The following is a 24,115-nucleotide window of genomic DNA, read 5'->3' on the forward strand; positions in this document are numbered from 1 at the left end:
AAGCCTAAACTATTAGAAGCTATAAACTATTTCTAACAGCACACCAAGTGAAGAGAAGAATTTTAAAAATCAATAAAAAGTCTTAATGTAGGAACCATGATGACCACTGAGATTATCATAGAAGAATGAAAAGAACTCTTGCCTGAGTGGTCAAAGCCCTTTGCTCTTCCCTAATTTTGAGTCTGACATGCTAGTAGGCTGCTTTAACTTTTTATTAATCTATTATAATATCTGAGTGTTAAACTAGATCAGGTGTAAAGATTTTGTCCAGAACCCTAGTACAATGAGATACTCTAAGAAAACATACCTCAGAAACATTTGAAAGCTGCTGTACTGTGCCCTGCCCCTCACACCCCCAATCTTGTAGAGTCACAAAATGGCGTGGAGTGTCTGTGAGTTCCTAGAAAATGAAATTTTCTTAAGATTATCTAATCCAGTCTCCCGCACAAACCATTATTTCCTAAAATTCATTCTGGAAGACACTGGCCAGCTTCAGGGAGAAAGCTAAATTTAAGAACGTGGCAATCCTTATATCTTAACTAGCCATTGTTCTTAGTGTGAGAGGAATACATGTCACCAAACCATCAAGTTTTCTATTCAATCTATTTTCCTAACAAAGGTGTAACTGTCAGGACTTTTTGGCTTATTTAGAATCACAACATGACATGAATGATCGTCCGCTGTTAAAAACAGCTCCACAAGAATGAAGGCAACCTGTCATCATAGAACACCCATTTCTTTTGACCTAATCCTAAAATGTGAGACGCGGTATTACAAAAGGTTATTACTAATTTCCTCGTTGTAACAAAGTTTTTTTTTCCCTCTTTGTGGATTAAATGCAATTTCTTATCAGCCAATATTATTAATTCAGCTCAATCCTAATGAACTCCTATCCCATGTCTTCCATTTGTAATGCATTGTGAAGGAATGCCCACTGTGTCTCTCCCACTTCTGTGGCTAGCTTGGGACACTTGGGATGGCAAACAGAAGTTCAGAAAGGGTAAGTGCCATACTCTTTGGCCCATGATGCATTGAAGAGCCTGGGGGATAAATTCATGCTCTGGCTCATGGGTGGAGGCAGAGTAACTGAAGGATCCTTGATCTTTCCCTGCCAAACACAGCACAGGCCCCTTTGCCCGCTAAGGTTCCTTACGTGACAAATGAGGTATAACTAAATCCCAGCATTTCTCAGGTCCTTTCACATTCTAATCATCCAAAGAACTCTTCAACTAGTTAATAATTCCTTTTTATCATAATAGAGCCTTAGAGCATAATTTCGATCATGGTTAAGTATAGTTAAGTGAGGCAGAGTTAATTAATAGGCATTTCATATTTCATATGTCAAGTAGTTTTGTAGGTGAAGATGAGCCCTACAATAGGTGTCATGGACATATTGTGTGAGGGTATGCGTGTGCACCCAGATTAGGAAGGAGAAAACAAGGACAGAAAAAAGTAAAAAAAGTAAGAAGAAAATTTGGGAAAGAATGTGAAGGAAGGTGACTGTGGCCTGACCTAGCGTTCTTTAGAAGGAAAACTACAATTTATGTTTGTGACAGAAAGAGGTTATGCAAAGTGCTGAACTGAAGGAATGTGTAAAGTGTGCACAGTGATGGAAGGTGGGAACTTAGTATTGAAAGTATCTGGTGGGGATGCAGTAATGGCTGGGGCATGTTTTCAGTCTAAGTGACAGATAAGTAGGTAAGTGTAGTTTTTGCTGTTTCTGATCTGCAAGGATCAATGTGTGCCAACTATGGAAAAGGAGATTTAGGTTCAGTTTTGAATTTCAAAATAAATACTGCATTATTCCACCAGGAAGCTTCAGTAAACAAAGGGTGCTTTATTCCTTTTTAAAAATTATTATTAAAGGCTTGACTATTAAATATTAAACTTGACATTTTGATTAGCATGACTGTCAATATGTTCTCTGTCTTAAGGGTAATTAAGCATTATCTGAGAGCATATCCCGTTTTCAAGGGTAGCTTTTTGATCAATACCACAGAAATACTAAACATATAGGAGAAACATATATAATTTGTTGATATACAAGTCAGAAAATTACACTAATGGTTTTAATTTACATTCCACCCTAGCCTTCTATTTTACAGGCAGAAAATTTGTGCTTCCTTTAATTGCACAAGCAATTAGGCATTTACACTCTCAAAATTAAGAGATAACGGCTAATTGTGTATGCAATATCTGTGCCCACCACTATCAGTGGCTACAAACAATCCTGCTACCAAAATGAAAGACAGGGATAAAAGCCGGTCCCGAGTCATTGCCCTTTTTTGAAGCTTGGAATATGCTTTGCTCATAACTTCAGTGGCTTTGAAAGTTCTATGTTTTTGACAGATGTAAGCATTAGCCTGCAGTGCTCCTTACGATCTGAAGTACAAATTATTCTCATTTAAATAAAGTGGAAATGGTGACAAATTCTGAACAATTTTGTTATGAGATATATTATATTTGAAAATTTTCTCTGGAGTATTTTAGACCAATCATGTTGGAAATTTAATATGAGTGCCTGATTTTTAAAGTTATATTTCCTGCTCTTAAAGCCCACCCAGAATTTGTCTCTAGTGATTTTATACCTCTTCAAATGACACCCAAATATTTACAGCCCCCAAAGCACCACAGGAGTTCCACTAAATATGATACATTCACAGAAATTGCTGTAGAAGTGAACAAAAGATGAGTCAGTGTCTTTCCACCTAAAATGTCTATTTCATTTGTATACCACTGAATTTACCTTGCTTTTTCCTCACTAAAATATGTAAAATATGCTTTCTGTGTTACTTGTCTATCTTTCACAGTAAGTTTGGAAGAAAACAGTGTCCGTTTGCTACTGAATATTTTCATTCAATGTCTCCAAATAAGAGATCAAGACTTTTTAAGACCCTTAACCCAAGTTGAACACCCTCTGTGCAGTAATCAAATTCAGCTATTTAAAAAAAATCATTAATAACAGCTGTGAAACACAAAAATCCATGAGGTTGAATTTTGCTGTAACCACATACTGAAAAATCCCTGCTTTTGCTAAATCTACTTAGAAGCCCATAAGAGTAGCTGAGCACAGCCAACTAACTCTTAATTCTACTTGACTCCCTCAGTCTGATATTCTAGCCATTATTTTTGTTGTTTTTCAAAAAATCTAACTACCCTTGCACTTATGTCATAAAAAATTCTGCCTTTTTTCCCTTTTTTAATATTTGTATTCAAGACAAACAACAGGAGGTTGAAATCAGGCCATTTAAAAGAAACATCTGCTGACATTTATTCATATGCTACATGTTCCACTTTCATCATTGAATGTAATGATAAACACACATTCCAGTCAATAATGGCAATTCCCAGCCAAGCTTTACAAATGGTCTCTTTAACACCTAAATTGACAGCTCGGGAGATTTTGAGATAGAAGCTAAATATGGTACATTTGGACACTGTTTGCCTAAGTCTAGGATGTCTTGAAGACTTTAATAAGCAGACATACATTATAAAATAGAAGAAAGTCTTGACTGTTCAGGTATTGGAGCAGTTGAGTTTGACACTTTTTGAGCACAGATTAAAAGCAGAAAAAAAGAAAAACCTTCAAAAACAAATGGCCTCTTGGAAGAGTAAAGTGAAATACAGCTCTGGCCCACACTACGTGGAGCATAGTTTCATTTAAGAGAGAAAACTAATTGCATCTCATTTAAATTATAGATCTTAATTGTGGAATGCTCCATAAGTTAAATATTTATTTTGCTTCCCAAGTTAATTGAAATAAACCCTGCTCCCAGTTTCAATTATTATAAGAACATTTTTAATAAAATATTAAATTTGTTCCACTTATTGCTTGCAATGAATAATTATGTCAGCTTTTAATATGCAAAGGATTTCTTTCAAGCCTATGCCATAGGTTATGATACACATTTCTAACTTTTCCTCAGGAAGGGACATCTCACAGCAAAGTGAATTAACAACACTGAAGATAACCATTAGAGATCTCATGATAGGATTGAAATTAGCTTGAGTCACCACTGTGAGGACATATAAATACATACTCCTCCGAGACATTAAGGATCCCATTTTATGTGTATCTTTTATGCATATCCCTTAACATTTTAGTTCAGATTGATTAACCTTATAACTGAATCATAGACTGTGTTCCAGCCAAGCAGAAAATCACAGCTTTACCCAACTCCATCATGTGTGAAGAGTTTTTCTTTTCAGAACTCTGCTGTTACTGTGGTTTAAAACAGGTCATTCGCTACTTAACTAAAAAGAATCTAGATATTTAACACACTTTCAAACAGAATGAGAGGCTTGTAAAATTATCTCATACAATGTAATCCAAAGAACAAGTCACACCAATCTGTAGTGCTCCGATTAATGGTATTTTTCTCTGAAATCAGCTCTATTTAGGAGACAGCTTGAAATTGTTTTTTGTTTTTTGATTTTGTTTCTCTATGCAGGACAAATGGAGATAAATTTGGAATATCATATTATAGTATTTTCATCTGCTTCCAAGGCATGTTGAGCAAGGTGGCCAGACAAATCTTAACACCTTATTATTGTTCTATGTGGGAAAATAAAAAATCCAGAAGACGGATTTACAGTACTGTGTGGCGTTAGAACTATAGCAATGTAAAGGATGGCAGGTGGAGAACAGGTCACAAGGACTTCTGAGGCAGTGTGATAGAGGTCTGGGTAGAAACTGCTGTTTTCAAAGTCAGCATTTAGATTAACAGTGAGTGCATTATAGAAAAACCTGAACACCATGATGTTCCTTTTCATAATGTCACCTCTCCTATGAATCTATTGAAACCGGTTCAATGAAATTTTCCTCTAGCCACCCACTTTCACATATTCACATCATTACTGTGCAGTAAAATTATGGTGGGTAAACCAGTTTGTTAAAGCTTTGGGGCAGAATTTAGAGGAATCCGTTGGTTTCTCCTGATACTCCATCCTAAAAGTTTTTTAAACATGGATGTTTGGCAGGAATGTAACCCAGACCTGCAGCAACTACACATGAGCAGAGTGTACTTAATGGGAAAAGGGAGAGAAAGTATGTGCTCTCTCCCAGGCCCCCAAAGCCAGAGCAGAGCAAAGATGGGACGCCAAATAAATCTGCCAGTGATTACGCTAAAGGAAATTATGATCTTGTTATAGAAACCATTAAAGGAAAACCAGAGTTGGTATGTAAATATTGTTGCATCATTATACCACTGAAAAAAACAACCTAGTGCAACATTAGTATGTTATGCAATTAACAAAATGAAAAATGAGCTGCTTGAATTTAAAGCTTTTAATGTTTTTCAAACAGATAATAAGCATTTTCAACACCACTGTAAAGCATAATAGAAAAGATCTCCCTCAAAGAGTAAGTGACATATCAATACTTACAATGCATTAAGGGCTTGATGTACATTCACATAGCTCTGTTATTTGTTATTTTCTAACTCATCAAACAGAAACCCTGTATAAACTAAGGCAGAATGAAGACAGAAGACTTGCGAGAAGAAGGAAGTGATTTTTACGATTTTTTTCAGAGATTGTTGACCTGCATGTGTTTTACTGATTTTGAGACAAAATGGCTTGGATAGTCAAATTTGTATAGGCAAAAGCACCATTATTAAGCACTGTATGTAATATTTTAAATCTAGAAGTATTTTAAAAATATTAATATAATTCTTCAACGCCTTAGAATAATAATATATAATTAACATTTAATCTGTTATTAAGTATTCTTTTTGACACCCTAAAACCAGCAATTAATTTATATATTCAATTACTCTAGTAGAATCTAAAAAATACTTTAGCAGGGTTACTTCAATGGAAATGGGAAAACAAAAACTTCTTTAAAATATGCTACAAAACATTCTCATGCACTACAGTATATAGATGTTACACAAATAATATAATATTCATAATATACGAATTATAACTATACTATTCATCTTACTGTGCTACTTTTTCTAGTTGAACAAAAAAATCACAATTATTTACTGTTCAAAAGTCAAAGAATCGCTCAATCAAAAAATTTTATAAAAATGAACTTACATTACCAACAATGGAGCTATTTTACTTTGCAGATGATGAGTGATTTCAGTATCAAATTCAGAATAGTAAGGAAAAATTCATATGGGGACAATGCAACTTTCATAATTTCTAAATGGATGTCATTTACTGTAGGCACTAGAAAGTTAATATGTTCTCTAAAGATTTCTTTAATTTAGTTGTTGCTAATTTATTCACACTAATACAGAAAAAAATACTGCAAAATTTTTCATAACAAAAAAACTGTGCATATCTCTGTGTTTTAGCTGGCATGTGGTTCTACACAGATGGTTTGGGGCTTTCTTTGCTGCAAAACAGATGGGCCTGCACTGTCCCTTACCAATCAAAAGAGAACTTGAAAATATAGGAATATCTTTACCTACATTGCGTCCTTTAATTCAAGAAATTAAAATGCCTAAAAGTATAAATAACTGCCTATGGAAAATAATTTTTGAAGTGGGATGTCATATGTTGAAATTATACAGTAACCCAGTTCATGTTTAATGCAAAAAATATAAAAAGTTTGGCTTGTACTTGATACTGTTTGTAACATACAACTATTAACTTAAGAAATTTACAACTATGAAATGACTGTTATCATGTGTTCACCTTGCCTAAAAAACACTGCTGTTTTAAAACTTGAAGTGCAGTTAAGCATATTTCAATTCAAAGTGATCATTCTAGGCAGCGTCATCCAATGAACCAAGTTAGCAAACACATGTGAGTTTGGTACTCTTATAACTGACATACTTTTACAACCAAAATAGAAGTGCAAACAAAGCTCTGAATTAACCTGAATGCTTTAAGTATTACTTCAATTATTCACAACAGAAATTATAAAGTCTCTTGTGCATTGAATTCGAATTGTGGCCTGCCTTCAGTGTTAAGATTTCTGTTGAAATGTGGAAGTATGGTATTCAGAACTATTAAAAGCACTCTTTGTTTTGTACATATCAGTAAGTTGTACCAAGTAACATGGCAGCACACTCTCGTATCATCACCGAGTGAGAAGCAGACATCGTAGACTCATGAGCTTAGAATATAGCATTGCTTATAGGGAGAGCTCTTACTGCTTTTATCTCTAATATACAGATACAATTGTCAACATGTGACGTAGCGACCAGTTTTTGATATTTTGTAGATATACATTCTACCAGTGAGTAACTTTGCTGGGCATAGTCAAGGGTAAGGTTAGCTTTTAGAGGCTGGTGTTCCTTTGTGGCATTATATGCAAAGGCTAGTTTAGCTGTCTACCTTTACTTACCCAGGATAAGTGGTTTCAGAGCACTGTGTACCCTGTATTTTACATCCCTCCCAAACTGTGCATTTACATATTGTACAACCTTTCCAGAAAGGGAAAACTGATGAAGCTCTAATGATTAACTATAAGAAAAAATCTAAAATCACTTTACATCTATAACCATATCTATATCATCTATATCTATATTTATATAAGCACACATACATATACATACATATATATTTGCAACTATACATATAACTATGTATAACTGCATCTCTAGCTCTCTTTATCTCTATATATGTCTCTCTCTCTCTCTCTCTCTCTCTCTATATATATATATATATATATATGTTTACATAGATCTTCATTCCTTGCAAATATTTTACCAAGGAACATAGAAAGAAAGACTTTTTCTACATATAAGCAGTGTATCTTAAATTGGTTTCATATTTAAATGTTCAGATTCTGAAAGAAACTGAGTATTTTTTCTTTTGTCTGTGTGATGCAAAATAACAGCTTTGCTGGTATTTTTTCAATTACATGAAAACCAGTGTCTTTCATAGATGAAAGGTTTTGCCAGGCTAGTAAATGTAAATAAAACTGTAAAATAAATATATTTAAGAAAAGAAACTCTTCTCAAGCACTCCTAATACTTTGGCAGCATCTATGTAAACAAACAATTGATATGGTAATTACAAACAATCTTTATCCATTCTTTAAAACTAGTTTCTAAAGATGTCTTCTAGCCTCAACCTAGATCAAATTACTGCAGTTGAATGAAGTAAGATTGTATTCTTAAAAATGTTCCTGTGACTTTACTATTTTTAATAATTGAAAGTCTTCTATTTTTTTCTTTTTCTAACATTAGTAAAGTTTGCTGGAATGGTTTTCCAGTGAAGTATGAGTTATGAAATTCTCTGGCTTAACATTCAGTCAATAGACCTTAAGCTCTCTAGAGAATCAAGGAGCATAATTAGCAAAATGAAAGCTTTCCAGCATTTTTAAGAAAAATGTCTGAATTGTTGGGAATATTCTGGCTATTGAGGGGAACTGATACAGCCCAAGTACAAAAAGCCTAAGTCACTAGGCTGAACATTTTATGGATTATTCCTGGACTCTGTTGAGAGAAAGAATACACCTACACAGTCCTTGGTATTGGAAAATGTATGTTGTGCCATCAGCCGTTACTGACTTATCTGGCTCTTCTAGAAATGGGTCTGAGGTACCCAAAACATAAGATATATTCATGCCTATTTCTTGGACAGTTAGATGCTTCCAAGCTTTTTGTCAATTTTTAAAATAGTCTTCTGCTAATTATGTGGCCCAGATTCAATTTTGTCAAGCCAAATTGACCTGAACAGAAGCTTAGGATCTTTTACTTGACTTTTGTCAAAAGTAGACTGTAAAATTGTGTTCATTTTCTTGCAAACAAATACTCATTATATTAGGAAGTAAGAGTTAGAAACTCCTACTCATTATTCCTCATTTCAACTATTAATACCTGTGAAAACTGTATGAAAGTGCAAAGAGAAGGCATTACTGTTACTTGTCCTGGTGGCAGATAGTATTATTGTTTCTAATTATTTGCAGTCCCTTCCTGTGACAGCATTACATTAGTCACTGCACCACTGCCATCACCCTTGGCCACAGGACTTTCTTTTACAATGGTCTGTGAGCCAAAGTGATTTACATCGCATCTAAGCAGAAACCTTAAGAGCTATTGCATGATTCTGCCATTACTTTTCCACCAGTGTAATAGAAAACAGTTGCTCTTCCCATAAGAATCCTGGAGTAAAAAAGACATGGGGGGCCAGAGTCATAACTGTTCCCCAGCTGACTTGAACAGGAGGAAAAAATGATCCTTTGCTTTTGTGAGCCCCTGAGATTTAGTGGTTATCTATTACTAAAGCAAAACCTAGAATAAGCTAACTAATAAGGAAATAAAGAATTTTCAAAATAATCACTTCAATTTTTATTACATCAAAGGAACTCTGTCTGCACTGTGGAGGACAGATGGCTATGGAGAAGTCTGGAGTCAGGAATATTAGCTGCAGGATAACAAGAGGAAGAAGCCTGCATCCCTGCTACCAAGTAGCTGACAGTTTAGTGGGAGAAAAAAGAGTGAAAATCATTTCCATACTGGTGTGGAGCTCTGAGTTAGTAGGAGTTGGGGGATTATGTAAGCCTTTGTACAGAAGATGAGTCTAAGGGGGGAGTAAAATGTGAATTGAATATTGAGTGGAAAGTGGTCAAGAATGATTAAGAAAGATCACTAATTGTTTCTTGACTGCTTTGGCAGATTATCAAGTTATCTGAATTTAGTTCTTTGATTTTTTGTGATTAAAGACAGTTTTATGTAGTGCATACTGGACTTCACATTCATGCTTTTAAAATTTAGTCTTTTAATTAATATTTGTGTATTAATTTATTTTAAAATGTATTAAGTATTGTCTTATACAAAAAGATCATACAATATTATTTTTTTAAATATTTATTTATTTATTTGGTTGTGCCAGGTCTTAGTTGCAGCAGGTGGGCTCCTTAGTTGTGGCTCGCAGGCTCCTTAGTTGCAGCTTGCCGGCTCCTTAGTTGCGGCATGCAAACTCTTAGTTGCGGCATGCAGGTGGGATCTAGTTCCCTGACCAGGGATTGAACCGACGCCCCCTGCATTGGGACCACGGCGTCTTAACCTCTGTGCCACCAGGGAAGTCCCCATACAATATTATTTTATAACCTGATTTTTCTACTGTATCACTAATAGTTTCTGTACCATTACATTTTGATCATTTTACTTTGCTGAATTCCATTTACAGACAATGTAATTCATTTAACCCATTTTATATTGTTGGATAGTTAAGTTGTTTCCCTTTTTTTTTTTTTTTTTTCCTATTCTAAACAATGCAGTAGATATCTATCCATTTACCAGCAGGATCTGACAATATCTACTTTCCTCACTCAATATGTTCTTATAAATACAAGTCCCCTTTCCCCAGGAAAAGAAATTCTTAAGCTTTAAATTGTGGACCTCATATACTAGTGAACAATGTTATATTACCCCTCAGATTGTTTCTGTTTCTTTATTCCTGGAAGCTGCTGTACTAACTTGTGGTAATCTAAGAGCTGTGGTTGTCTGAAGAGCCACAAGTCAGGAAAACACAGTAGTATCCTATCATTTTATGCATGGATATGCACATCCTGGCAGTACTGTACCAGGTATCAGGTCAACTATTCCCCAAATAGTCAGATTTCTGTCTCTGTGGAGTCAATCACCAAGAAAGGATTATTTATCCTCACCTGGCGGGACTCAGGAGTGGCCATATAACCTTTAGGCAGAAGTTTAAAAGCCAGTACATGATTGTCTTTGCCTTTTTTTTGCCCCTTTTGCCGTGAGACCAGGTGTGGATAGTGGCTGCCCTGTTACCTGGATCCTATTACACACATTCAGTAACAGAGCCACAGCTACAGTGGAAAGTATGAGTGAGAAATAACTATCTGTGTTTGTAAGGCACTGAAATTCTAGATTCATTTGCTATGACACATTGCTTTTCCTCTCCTGACTAATGCACCTAGAGAACACCTCTGTATTCTGCAGATAAGGAGATCATGAGAGGCAGTATAGATTAATGCATGAAGACAGTCTTCCTAGGCTGACAACCTGCTTTTGCCTCTTCCTAACCGAGTCATCTTGAGGACACTGTATGACTTTGCAGAATTTTCTATCCTCACAGGAAAGGTTATGAAGGTTGTTATGAAGGTTAAATGAGATATCAAATGTAGTGTTTAATATCTCATAATACATAAACATTTTTCAATATATATCAGCTATTATTTTTAAAATTTTAGTATTAGTTTTAGTACTTTTAAGCAGTAAAAAACTTGAGTTTTAAGTAAAAACAACACCTGGACCTCAAATCTCAAATGAATGAATTTGGGTTTGTTATGTGAGTTCTCTGAGCTTCTGTTTATTCATCTACAAAATGAGAATAAGAATGCCTAGCATTGTGTCGTTGAGGTGATGAAATAAGTTTGTGTGTGTAAGAAGCACAATGTATGGCATATTGGAAACACCCAATAAACGGTAGCTGCTATTATGACTAAAAATTAATAGTCTTCACCACCTAAAAGCCTCTGGATGATGGAAAAGCATTTTGGTGACCATATTTCATCTTCTCTGTATACTAGATTCTCAGTTTGTTACTTTGAATCTGATGCTACATTCCAAAATCAACTTGATGGATCAACTGATTTTTATATACATATTTCACGTACATGGCTGCAGGAACCATCTTCGATCTGACCAAAAATCTTTTTGGAAAACTAAACCATGTTGAACTACATTTAAAAAATGTATTATGCAAAATCCAGTCATCCATCTGGCCTAGTCAAAGAGGACTTCAAATATACTTTGAGATAAAAAGATCAGGCAAGGAGTGGAACCACCTGAATTACAGTCTTGATTTACCAAAAACAGACTCTATTAACTTGGGCTAGGCTTTTGGGTGCACGTTTCCTCATCTCTAATGTTACTTTGTTAGGACTGAAGTAGGAGACACTGTACATTTGGTTCTCAGAGCCCTGAAAGGATAAACAGATATGTTTTATCATATTACTTTAGCATAATTTTCTCTTCAAATGCAAAACTGGGCAGAAACTATCAAGTGTAAGTAAGCGTTGAAAGTACTAATAAGCTAGGATTTTACCCCATATAGTTCCATGGTTCTTGAAGTCTTAAATCTGGAGCAAAAAACAACAGCATTATTATCCACAACAACCAAACTATCCCACCTGCCAGCCCCATGCCCCGGTCTTCCTTGTCACAGTGAATATTGTCCTATGAGTGTGAAAGTAAGAAAAACAATTATTTTCCTACAGCTGTACTCATTTATTCAAATCTTTTCTTTCTCTTTTCCGTCTAATAGCTGCTCATTTTTAAAATTTCGTTCACGTTAATAGTGTTTTTCAACTTAAACGTTACTTTCCCAGGAATAGAGTCCAACTTAAATACAGAAGATTCAAAATATAATTTGAGGAAGACATATACAAAAATGGTAGGTGTTCATAAAAATGTTAGAAATTGATAGATTTTAGTTTAGCTTCTGTCTTATAATACCATCAAACCACAGGATTCTGTTTTCATGACCTCAAAATCAGGATGAATATGTGGAAAATAAATCTAGTTTAATATCTGAGTGTTTGCAAATATCCAGATGTTTATTTTTGTATAAATACTGCACACTTAGAATTTTTCCACATCAATTACATTTGTAAAAATCATTAACATTTTTATTTGTCTTGAACTAGCAAGGGTAAGTGGAAAACACTAAAAACATTCCAGAGCCACTGAGCAAGCAGTTGCAAACATGCCTTAAAATGACTCAAACTTTCCATGCAGGCAAGGAGCATTACATCAGAATGTCTTCCTATTATGTACCAACACAGTGGCATTTATCAGAAACAGACCAACAAATATTTATTGCCCTAAGGTACCCACAGGTGAAAGGTGAAAGAGTCAAAGTGAAAACTCAAAGGATGGATAGGGGGCAAGCAGTGATACTATGAAAGCCCCAAAGCATGTGATACATCTAGGAACTTGCTAAGGATACAGTGTGGAGGGAGTCTAGGTAGGGGTTGTCAATGAGCCTGGTACACAATTAACTCAGAAAAGTGGTGATGGGAAGTTTAGAGAAGGATTGTGCAAGGCTTTGAACATCAAGCCAAAGAGTCTGGATTTTGTTCTGGAGACAGTGGGAAACCACAAATAGTTTGTAGTAGGGCCTGACATAAGCAGAGCTGTGCCATGGGAAGATTGATAACCTGGCAGCAATGTGAAAAAGAAAAAGTGTATGCAGAAGGTTTCCTGGTTTTCAGATGACAAGGTGCCATCAAGATGCAAAGGGATTTTTTTTTTTAAGTTTTGTTAGCAGAAATCTTATATTCCCAATTCTTTTCTCTTGTAAGCTTTAAAATCTGTACGTATGGCAAAGACATAATCTTTAGCCTTAAATTAAGATTTTTAAACTTATTACAAAAATTGGGGGTCCTAGCTGCAAATCTTTCCTTTTTATTGTAACAAAAGTTTTCCGTGTGGCTAGTAGATAAACGGTCAAAAGAGAAGAAACTACGGTAGCCTAGGAAGGCTTTACTCAGTCTCTGCCCTACCATGTAAAATAAAATTTTAAAAAAACCAACACAGATACTTTATCATGCAATCGCATAGTAACTTTACCAGTAATTAGGAAAGGTCTGTAACCTCAAAAATATTTAACTAAAGACATAGTATATTATTACAAGTTATTTTTTTTCTTTCTGAAGAAAATCTATCTTGCTATTTCGCTTAGAAACTTGATAATAATATTCATTCATGTCTTCCTGTGGTATACAATATTATTAACTGTACACAAGTAAATGGAACCCAAACGAACCACTGTCATATTTTGCAGAACTGCCCTTGACATAATTTTGACACTTTTAAACTTAACGAATGTCGGCTGAATTCAGTAGATGTATGATATAATTTTCACCCCTTCTAAATATCACTAAGAAAGGCAGAAACATTCTGAATCTTTGAGCAGATAACTACAATTACTATAATCTTTTCTATATCATCTCTTAGAACATATTTAAATTATAAATGCCATAGAGGGATTTCAAAGATATAAAATTTCAAATAAAATTAAGACGTGTCAATTTTTTTCTATTTGTAAATTACCTACCTTTCACAAAACTCCATAAAGAAACATTTTGTCAACTAATAATTTAATAAATGTGACTTGTGATTTGAAGTGTTAAAACAAAGGATTTTTTTTCAAATACAAGTAATACAAGAGGGTTTTCTGCTGCACTGTTTCAGAACTCTTTCTCAGTAAAGAAACCTTATCTAATCCTGTTTCATCCTTTAAAACTGCCTACACACTAATCTCTAGGGACAAATTTAATACTTTGCAACAAAGAGAATATATCCCTTTTCAGTGTGAATAGAGGAATTGTTAGGACACCAGTGAGGTATGAATAACATTATAATGCTGCCATTTACTTGGCAAAAGAAAAAGAAAGTCTCTTGTTGCAAGCAAAGAAGAAGGCCTCCTTCTTTGGGTTAAATTTTTTGACCCCTGGTATATCCCCAGACACCTATGTTCCTGTGCTATTTGGGTCTTCTACCTCTTGTGAAGTAAACACTGAGCAAATCTAAGTAAACAGTTTGTTTTAGTTGAAGATAGAAAGACTCCATTTAATTGAGTTTTGATGATAGATGTGCTCCAAATGGTGCAAACAACTTTGACATGGTAAAATAATATTGTCTTATGGCATGTGTAACACTACATACAGAATCTTAGCTTAGCACTTTCTGAGTTTACAACATTTAAGTGAGAAAATGACAAAAGAAAGCCAAACTGTCAGAAACAGAGAAACCTTTAACAATCCTAAAATACAGACTATAATTCTCTTCTTTATTCATTTGATTTTGGGAATAATCTTTGCAACAGAAGGAAGGGAATGAGAAACAGCCGAACTTTGTACTTGTGAAACTTAATTTTTCTGTGGTCCACTGCATAGCTGAAAATAGCATCTTAACTAACACTTGAACATTTGATTATATGATATGGTTGTGGGTGAGTAGTTGAGGCAACTCAACATGTCAAGGAAAGTAAACTCTAACTGAAACAAATCCTTCACTTCTGTTTTGTTTACTACTAGCATTTATGGATTAGATTACATTTAAATGATGTTATCATTAAAACCAGGCATCAATTTTAAAATGTCACAATTTTATATTATGTTTCTACATAAAGCATATTACTCATTTGAAATGTTTTTAAGAAACTAGCTGATTGGAAAATGGCAAAATGGAGGTGGTAGATTATCATTAAACTCGAAGACTAATATTTCTATTCTCTCACCTTTGCAGTATAGGTAATCCTTTTGCTAGCTTTTGAGAAATATTTTATATAGTCTTACTAAACATCAATTATGTATACCTTCTTCCTATATTCTTTAAAAACAAGCTTTTTCGACATTGGCCCCTTTTAAATGTAGGACAACAATATCCTGGGGAAACATATACAAGTTGCGATTTCATGCAACTTCAAAATCAGGAAAGGTTAATCTATAACAGAAAAAGTGATTTTGGCTAATTATAAGCTATCAGCGAAGATTTGCTGGATGTTCTCGAAGCTATACTATCAGTAGTAAAGACTAAATGTTTCTAGCCCCCAACCAACAAAATTTGAAAAGCAAGTATGTCACTTATCCAATACTTGTAGTATAGATTGTGTACCTTGGATACACTATCTGTTTCTCACCAAGAACTTCCTCTCAATTTTATTGCTCTTCTATATTTTCATCTTTTTTCTTATAACTGATTCTTGGCTTTATTTTTCTTATAACTGATTCTTGGCTTCATGCATCTATATATTCTCATCCTTTCTCTCTTAAAACAAAACAAAAAACTGTTGAAAACACACTTCACATAAATATATAAACATCCAATAAGCCCATGGAAAAATGCTTAAACTTATTAGTCATCAGAGAATTGCAAAGCCTCAAATAAAAGCTCACTCTAGAATTACTGAAATTTAAAGAGACTGAAAATATTACTGGTAGAAATGATGTGGAACTTTCATAAATTGTTGGTAGGAAACTAAAGTGATACAACTACTTTGAAAAACAGTTTGTCATCTCCTTACAAAGTCAAACACACCTTGCCTATGGCCCAGCAGTCCCAGAAAAAGAAAAAGACATGTCCATACAAAGACTTGTTCAAAAATGATAAGTCAAAATATTTATCAACAGATAAATAGCTATACAATATGTATATTGTATATTTATACAATGGAATACTAGTCAGCAATACAAAGCAACACACTAGTGAGACACACTGCAAGTGGATAAATCTCAAGGATATTATGTTGAGGGAAAGAAGCCAGACAGAAAAGAGAACATGCTGTATGCTTCCATGCATATACAATTCTAGAACAAGCAAAACTAAGCTACGGTGATAAAAATTAAACCGTGGTTTCCTTGTAAGATCGATGTGAAAGAGGCATGAGGGAAATTTCTGGGGTGATGGAAATGTTCTCTATCTTGGATAAGGTGATAGTTACATGGGTGTATAGTTTTTAAAAACTATTTGAGCAGTTTTTAAAAACTGCTAGAAAAAAAACTCTTAAAATCTGTATGCTTTTTTGTATATGAATTATAACAATAAAAACTAGAAAGCAAGATCCAGTTTTGATTCCATATTGATCTCCTGATGAAACCTCTTTCACAGCCAGACTTCTTGAACAGGTTAACTTCTGTGTTCTCCAGTTCCCTAACTTTTGTTCAATTTTAAACTCAGTCATTCACTAGAATAAGGCCCCCCCACCACTTCTCCTATCCACAATTCTCTTTCCCTGAAGGATTTGGCCCGGCTAATGCCTATTTGTTCTTTAGGTGTCAGCCTAAACTTAACCATCTCCCAACCCTCCAGACCATGCTAAGAGCTGTGGCTATGTATTTCCATAGCATCCTGTACTTCATAATACAGTATTTATCACCTCTTCTTATAATTAATTGCTTAAATTATCTCTCTTTACACTAAGCCATAAGCTCTGGGCAGGGATGTTTATTTTGTTCACCCTGAATTCTCAGTACCAAGCAAAGTGCTTGGTGCATATCTGAAAAACTATTTGTCAAATGAATAAATAAGTAGATGAAGAAACTGTCTCCCTTACCTTTCATATATCAGTTCTAGACTCCTCTTTTGATTTCTTTCAGTTTCCTCTTTCATAATTCTAGTTCGAGCCCTCATCATCTCTTCCATAGGCCTTTGTAATCAGTTTCCTAACATCTCTCTGCCTCTGGTCTCTTGTTTTTCTAACCCAGCACTCACATTGCTACAAGAGACAGCCTCCTAAAATGCCCATTAAATCAAGTCATGTTCTCTCTTCGAAATCTTTAATTACTTATTAAATAAATTTAAAACTTATATGACATTGTGTCTCAGGATCAATCCTTTGTTTTCCATGTTAAAGTCTCTTCTATTCATTTCTATTTTCTCTTGAACTGTTACAAATCTCTTAACTGGTCTCTGCCTCCACTGCTTTTCCATTCTGGTGCATCTTTCACAGACTCCCTAGCATTATCTCCTCTTAAAATAAATTTCATCATATCTCTCTTCAGTTTAAAAATTCTTATTGGCCTGCTATAGTCTACAAAATAACATTTGTGTGTTTTTACCTAGGAACACAAGACCCTCTGTAATGTTTTCAAAACGCGTTTGCACGTGTTGTTCCTTATTTTTCTAGAAGATCCATCTCTCCATTCTTCACCTTGAAGTACTCAGTGAAATGTCACACTGTGATTGTCCTCATCTAAGCCCCCAGGCATGGCTAATTTCCCTGCTTGTGCTCTGGGCTAACCCATAGCTTAGTTCATGTTTCTGCAATAACACTCCCACGCTGTATAATGATTTTTCTCTCTTTTCATGTTTATTTTTCTTTGTTAAGACTGTGGATCCTTGAGAGTAACAACAATATATTATTATTTTATTTTTATTCCCTGTACTTAGTACAGTGCTTGGAATAGAGAGGTGATCAATGAATATCTGTTAAATGAATGCACTAATGAATGATGAATCCATACCACTCGGCCTCTTCACATGCTGTGCTTTTGCTTCTATGGTTTGCTCAGCCTGGATTGCCCTCCTTTCAGTTCTGTGATTAGTGAAAACTTATACATCTTAAAGTTCTGTTTCGACTGATTCCTTTTATGTGACACTCTCACTGCTCTCTTACTGAGAATTAATTATGCCTTCCTGTATGTTCCTTTGGTGACTATTGCTTACTTATCCATTATTTAACTTAATAAACATAATATTGTGAACTGGCTACACGACAGGCATTATATACGCTATGGAGATTACAATAGAGAATGTACCTTGTGGCTACCATTGAGAAGCTCACAGTCTAATGCAGAGATGTATTTGTAAAAATATAGATACAGTTCAATCTGTTAACTGCTATAATCAAGGTGAGAATAAAATGCCATAAGATCAGAGAGCTTGGAGGAATTAATTTGACATGATTCATAGGCAATGATTCATAGAGTGCTTGAGATTTGAGCTGGTACTTGAAAAAGGCACAGGAGTTTGACAGGCAAATGGGTGGTTGCAAAGATATTCCAGGCAGAAGAAACAGCCTTTGTAAATGCACAGATTCATGAAAAAGAACTCTGTGACAACTGATTCACACTCTTTTCCTGCACAGTGATCTCCTAAACTCCTCGTCCATGCATATAACACTTTTGAACCCTAGCTAACAACTTCTTACTCTCAGCTCTAGAGACTCCAGTCAACCTCTCCAATGACTATACCTGGGATTTGATGTCACCTAGAATAGTAAAAACTCTAAAATTCTTAATTCCAGTATTCCCCTCTCATACTTCCAATTCTCCCACTTATTTCACCACACTTATTTTCTGAACTTGTGATGATTTTATGACCCTTCAACTCACAGTACCTCTCTTGAGGGTGTCTCCTCCTCCTTCAACTTTTTTCCATAAAAACGATGCATTAAAAGAGTGGCTTCAAGATTTAGAAAACAAAGTAACCAGATAACTAATAATCGATATTATTGTAAAAATTTGAACATTGTGAAGTTTTGTTTTGGAGTTGTCTTGTTGCCATAGTTAGATGCATCCAAGGGTGGTTCCAGATGGAGAACATGATATTCTGTAGTTACTTGAGTAGAATCCTGTGGCCCTGAAAGGATGTTTCTTCAGCCCTGCAACTATCTGGAGGCTGAGCTAAAAGCAGTTTAAAAAGAAGCACAGTTAGGTCTTTCTTGGGCTCCCTTTTGGGAGTCAAACAGACAGAAAAGCTCTGAATTTAAAAATGACCATATTAGATCAAATTGCACCTCATTTAACTTGATTACTTAACTAACTTTCAATTCTGCAATATACGTTTTGACACATAATGTGTATATATATATTATTTCTTTTATTAGCTTTAACTTTTGTGACTGTACATGAAATTTGGAAAACCACCAGAAGAATACATTAAAAGTGATGTCCCAATATTTTAAATAGCCTGTATCTTAGTATAGATTTTATTTGAAATGTACTAAGTGCTAGTATTGTTCTAAGTGTTTGGCAGAAATGATATCTTGGAGTGAGTTGTGATCCAAATGAGGCAATCTGGCTTTGGAGCCTAAGCTTATAACCAGGTTTGAGGGAAAATCCTACACATCAAGTCATTCCAGCTCTGCCACTCACCACCTGTGTTATCTTGAGTATGTTACTCTGTGAGCCTCAAGATTCCACATTTGGAAAGGAGGTGATGTAGAACCTAGCTCTGAAAGTTGTTACAGATATTAAATCAAGTTATCCAAGCATCACCTTTTATGACCCAGCCCTAGAAATCACTCAGAGTCACTCTGCCACATTTTATTCATTGAGGTAGTTATATAATCCACCCTGACTCAAGGGGGGGAGGGGCAATATACTGTCTCCTGATGAGGAGTGAAAAGGTTCTCTAAGAACATGTAGAACTGGAAATATTGCCACGACCCTTTTAGGAAAATACAATCTGCCATATTCATGAAGAGTGCCAAGAAATTTTAGCTGCAAGGGACACATTCGCCCTGATTTAGCTAGGACTACAGTACAAAGACAGTCACACTAACCTTCTACTTCTACACTTCACTATCCACATAATTCAAGTGAAATCTTTAACTCAAAGTTTCAGACCTCATTTCATTCCTAAGTCAAACAGAACAATTTAGAACTTTTCTTGTATTCAATATGTTGCCTATATATGTAAAAAAAATACATTATTCTAAGTGTATTTTCTTCCATATTCAACTTAGAGCACTTGAGTACCTCTCTTGGTGGTATCAATATCCCTGATCCTTTATTCTTCCAATCAATCCACTTAACCAAATTCCAAACCTAAATGCATCTCACTACCTACATTTTAATGGTGATGTTTTCTAGGAATTTGTCCTCACTGTTTTCATGTCTAACTGTACATGCTCATTTTGCCCATGCTTCAACTATAATTAAATTTGCTAATAATGCCCATATTTCTGTTGTCATATCTACTTAAAGCTCTTGTCCCTTTGTCCCCAGTTACCAGGTAATCACCAGAATGGGGGAGATACCTGAGTCTCAGCATGGTGTCCAAACTTAACTCATTCTTCCTCTTTCCAAGCTACTTTTTATATCCCCCCCCCCTCACTCCATTAACTATTTCTTCTAGTCTAGAAATCTTGGGACTTTTTCCTCTCCAGTTTACCATCTACTTTCTATTATTCACCATGACCAGTTGATTCTAGTCCTTTAATGTCTTTTACTATCATGTCCACTGTTCTGTCTCAGTTTAGGGCTTCGTCATTACTCACCTGGACTCTTTTATCCACTCCAGTCCTTCCTCATACTTTCCACCTGAGTAGTCTTTATGAAATATAAACCTTATCATGCCACTCTTCTTAAAAAATTACAATAAGTTCTCATAACCTTCTGAATAAAGTCCAAAGTCTTTTATCATTTCTAATAAGACCCTAATTTTCTAGGCTTTACCTAAATTTCTACCCTCATCTATGTAGAACTGGTGTTCCTGGAATACCCAGTGATTTTCTCTCCTTCAAAATGTGTGGATTTGGGACTCTGGGTCTTTGTTTAGGCAGATCCCTTTTCACCTTTCCCTGATTACTCCAACAGTCCTTATGACATTTCGATAAATACTTCTTCCAGGGAAACTTAGCTAATGCCGCGACCTGAGTTATTTGCCCGTCTGGCTCCCAGAAACCTGTGCAAGTGATTACTAATCAAAATATCATACTATACCCATACTGTTGGTTTACTTAAGCATAGGAACTGTCTCATTCTTATTTCTCTAGTGCCAATTGCAGTGTCTGTCACAATGTAGCAGCTTGATGAAAGTTTTTTTTTTAATGAATGCATGAATAAATAAATAGACTCTTACCTCAAATATTCTACCTCTTTCCCACTTTAATGAAAGCAAATCATTAGTGAACTTTACAACAAAAATTTCTCTAGTCGTACTTCTTTGTAAATTCTCTTAAAAATATTTTCGTTAGGTTTTGTATTAGTATCTATTACCGTGATAGTATTGCATGATAAACCACCACAGAAACTCAGTGGCGTAAAACAGTATTTATTGCTCATGCATCGGGGTTGGTCTCATGGGTTGCTCTACCGATCTTACCTGGGCTTGCTCACACATCTAGTGGGTGGCTGGCTGTTGACTGATCTAGGACAGCCTCAGATGGGATTACTGGGGACTCTCAGTTATGCGGCAGGTGTGTCTGGTCCATCTCCTGGGCTAATCTGGAAATGTCCTTTTTATGGGATTTGTAGAAGTGTAACAGAACAAACCTCAATATGTCAGCCCATTTCAAGCCTCTGCTGATGACACCTCTGCTAACGTTTCTATTGGCTAATGCATGTCACATGACTAGGTCCAGAGAAGGCATATTATGCCCCCTCTCTTACCCTGAAAGAGCACTTCAAAATTACAGGGCAAAGGATGTAAATATATGGAATGTTCAAGAATTTGGACCAATATTGAAAACTACCTTAGGGCCATTCAATCAGTAAATTCACCAGTAACTATTTTTGGCACCAGTAATTGTGTAAAACATTCTAATAAAACGATATACAAGTTATTAGAGAGAAATAGATGAATCATCCTCTTCCTCTAGGACTTGGCAGTCCTTTTTGAAACTTAAATAAAGAAAAAAATCTATGGCCAAAAGTTATACGTATGAGATAAGAGATATTTAATTATCAAAGAAGGAAACTATCTGTAGCAACAAGAATCATTAAAGAAGAATTTGTGGAGGAGAATAAAGAAATGGATTTTGAAATATTGCTAAGATTTTGAGAGAAGATGAGGAAGGAATTTCACGTAGAACAATTTCCCTTCTTTCATGGTATCATTAGTTTATCACATAAATTGCTTAGTATTCTTTATCTGGAAATTTACAGATATCATTCCTAAATTGGTCTCGATGCAGTGATTGGTGTGTTACAAGGGAATAACAACAGTAAATAATTCATAATCAAATCTCCCTTGAAGACATAAGTAAACATATAAATAGCTATAATAAATTAGAACGGAACACGATGACTTTGATTTGATTGACAAAACTACCTGATGCTTTGTCTCCAGGGAGACATCATCCGGCATGGTGCAGATTTTCCACTGCAAATTAGAATTCTGTGCACGACTTTGTTCTGAAGCTCAATTAACTTTGAAATTTAAAAATGCTTTAGGGAGCCAGGCTTGAGTTGCTGACAAGGATGGTTAGTTTTAACCACAGTATTTACAAACTATGTGGAAAGATCATGATAAACCAAAAATGAAACCAAGCTTTCAGGAAGTAACTAATGTATAAAGAAATATAAAAAAAGATCAAATAGTCTGTGGGATATTTAATTATTTTTAATTATTGTTATTTTATGTCTAGCTTTCTTTAACATTTCTGTAGCTATCTGGCTTTTAATACCTCATTAACATAAAATTTTCAGCCTTGCATAGGCATACTTTTGTAAACAAAAGGATATTTATTTCTGCCCATTTTTATTTATCTCTGCTTAAAAAAAAGAGATAAATGGAAATGAATTTTCATACCAAACTATAAATGTTGTAAAATAAGCCACATTGAGCCATTTAAAACCGAGCATTTAATGTCTGTCTCCCCACTCCACCATCCCCATCAAATTTAGTGCCATACCCCTGATCTCTTTTTCCCTTCCTCTCTTCTCCCATAGGACATGAGCCTTTTTCTAACTGTGGTTGAAATCATATAGAATCCAATGTTTACCTTTTTGTCTGTTCCCTTGGCACCTGAAGATGGTGCCAAAACTGCTACCTTAATTTAAATGGCACACTACTTTTAGAAACAGTAACTTTTATTCATTTATTCAGAGAAGTTATTAACGGAACAACATAAAGTTCATTCAATTTTTGACAAGTGTCTCCCCGGGGGAAAGGTGACGGGGGGTAGGGGGGGGGAACAAAAAACTCCAAGGGCTGGTTCATTTTTAGAATTTGTTTACAAGGTTACAGCACACTCCCAGTTTTTCTAAGAATGCATTGCTTACTGAGTCGTTCCACGAGTGTTCATCTCATTTATAAATAATGATCTGGAACATCACCTCTTGGGAGCAGAAAATGCTATGGATTCAGAGGTGGTAGAAAGCCTTTGGATAAAAGTTTATAGCCTCTGGATTGTGGTCCAGTTCTGTCTCATTGTAAACTTCACTTACACGTCTCTTACATTCTCTGGTTCTCAGGTTTTTTCCTTAAAAAACAAAAACAAAAAAGATAGTAAACAGTACTCTATTTTCTCCACAAGGATGTAGTGAGGAATAAATGGGATAGATAGCATATGTAGAAAAACATTTTGTTTTTATTTATTTTAACATGTTACAATGGACAATTTGAGCCATATCCACATGTAGAGAGAACAATATAAAGAAGCTCTGTATACCCATCCTCAGCATCAACGGCTATCAATTCATGAACAATCTGTGGCTTTTATGTTCCTATTCACTTCTCTTTCCACAGTTATTTTTAAGCAAATCCTCAATATTTCATTATTTTATTTGTAAATATGTTATTGTTATCTTAAAAAGCTAAGGTCTCATAAAAAATCATAGTAGCATTATCACAAGTAAAAATAATTAAAAAGTAATTATTTAATATATCCAATAATCAGTGAGTGCTCAAATTCCTTCTGTTTGATAATTTTTTGTAACACTTTATTTGAATTAAGATCCAATAAGGTCTAATTAGTCCATATATTGCAATTAAATATTATTTTA

General features: G+C 35.0%; 2 long non-coding RNA genes across 2 annotated transcripts in view; both read left to right on the forward strand.

Moving 5' to 3' along the window:
• LOC309656150 overlaps positions 1-23,288 on the forward strand; it is a 63,311-nt gene extending 40,023 nt beyond the window's left edge. Inside the window, exon 2 of the long non-coding RNA XR_014261180.1 lies at positions 9,269-23,288. This is a non-coding gene — a long non-coding RNA (uncharacterized lncRNA). The remainder of the gene's footprint in view (positions 1-9,268) is intronic.
• LOC309656172 overlaps positions 1-24,115 on the forward strand; it is a 467,255-nt gene that overhangs the window by 107,332 nt on the left and 335,808 nt on the right. The window lies entirely within an intron of this gene.

The sequence above is a fragment of the Balaenoptera physalus genome (assembly GCF_965194825.1).
Source record: "Balaenoptera physalus genome assembly, chromosome: 2".
NCBI classification, from domain to species: Eukaryota; Metazoa; Chordata; class Mammalia; order Artiodactyla; family Balaenopteridae; genus Balaenoptera; species Balaenoptera physalus.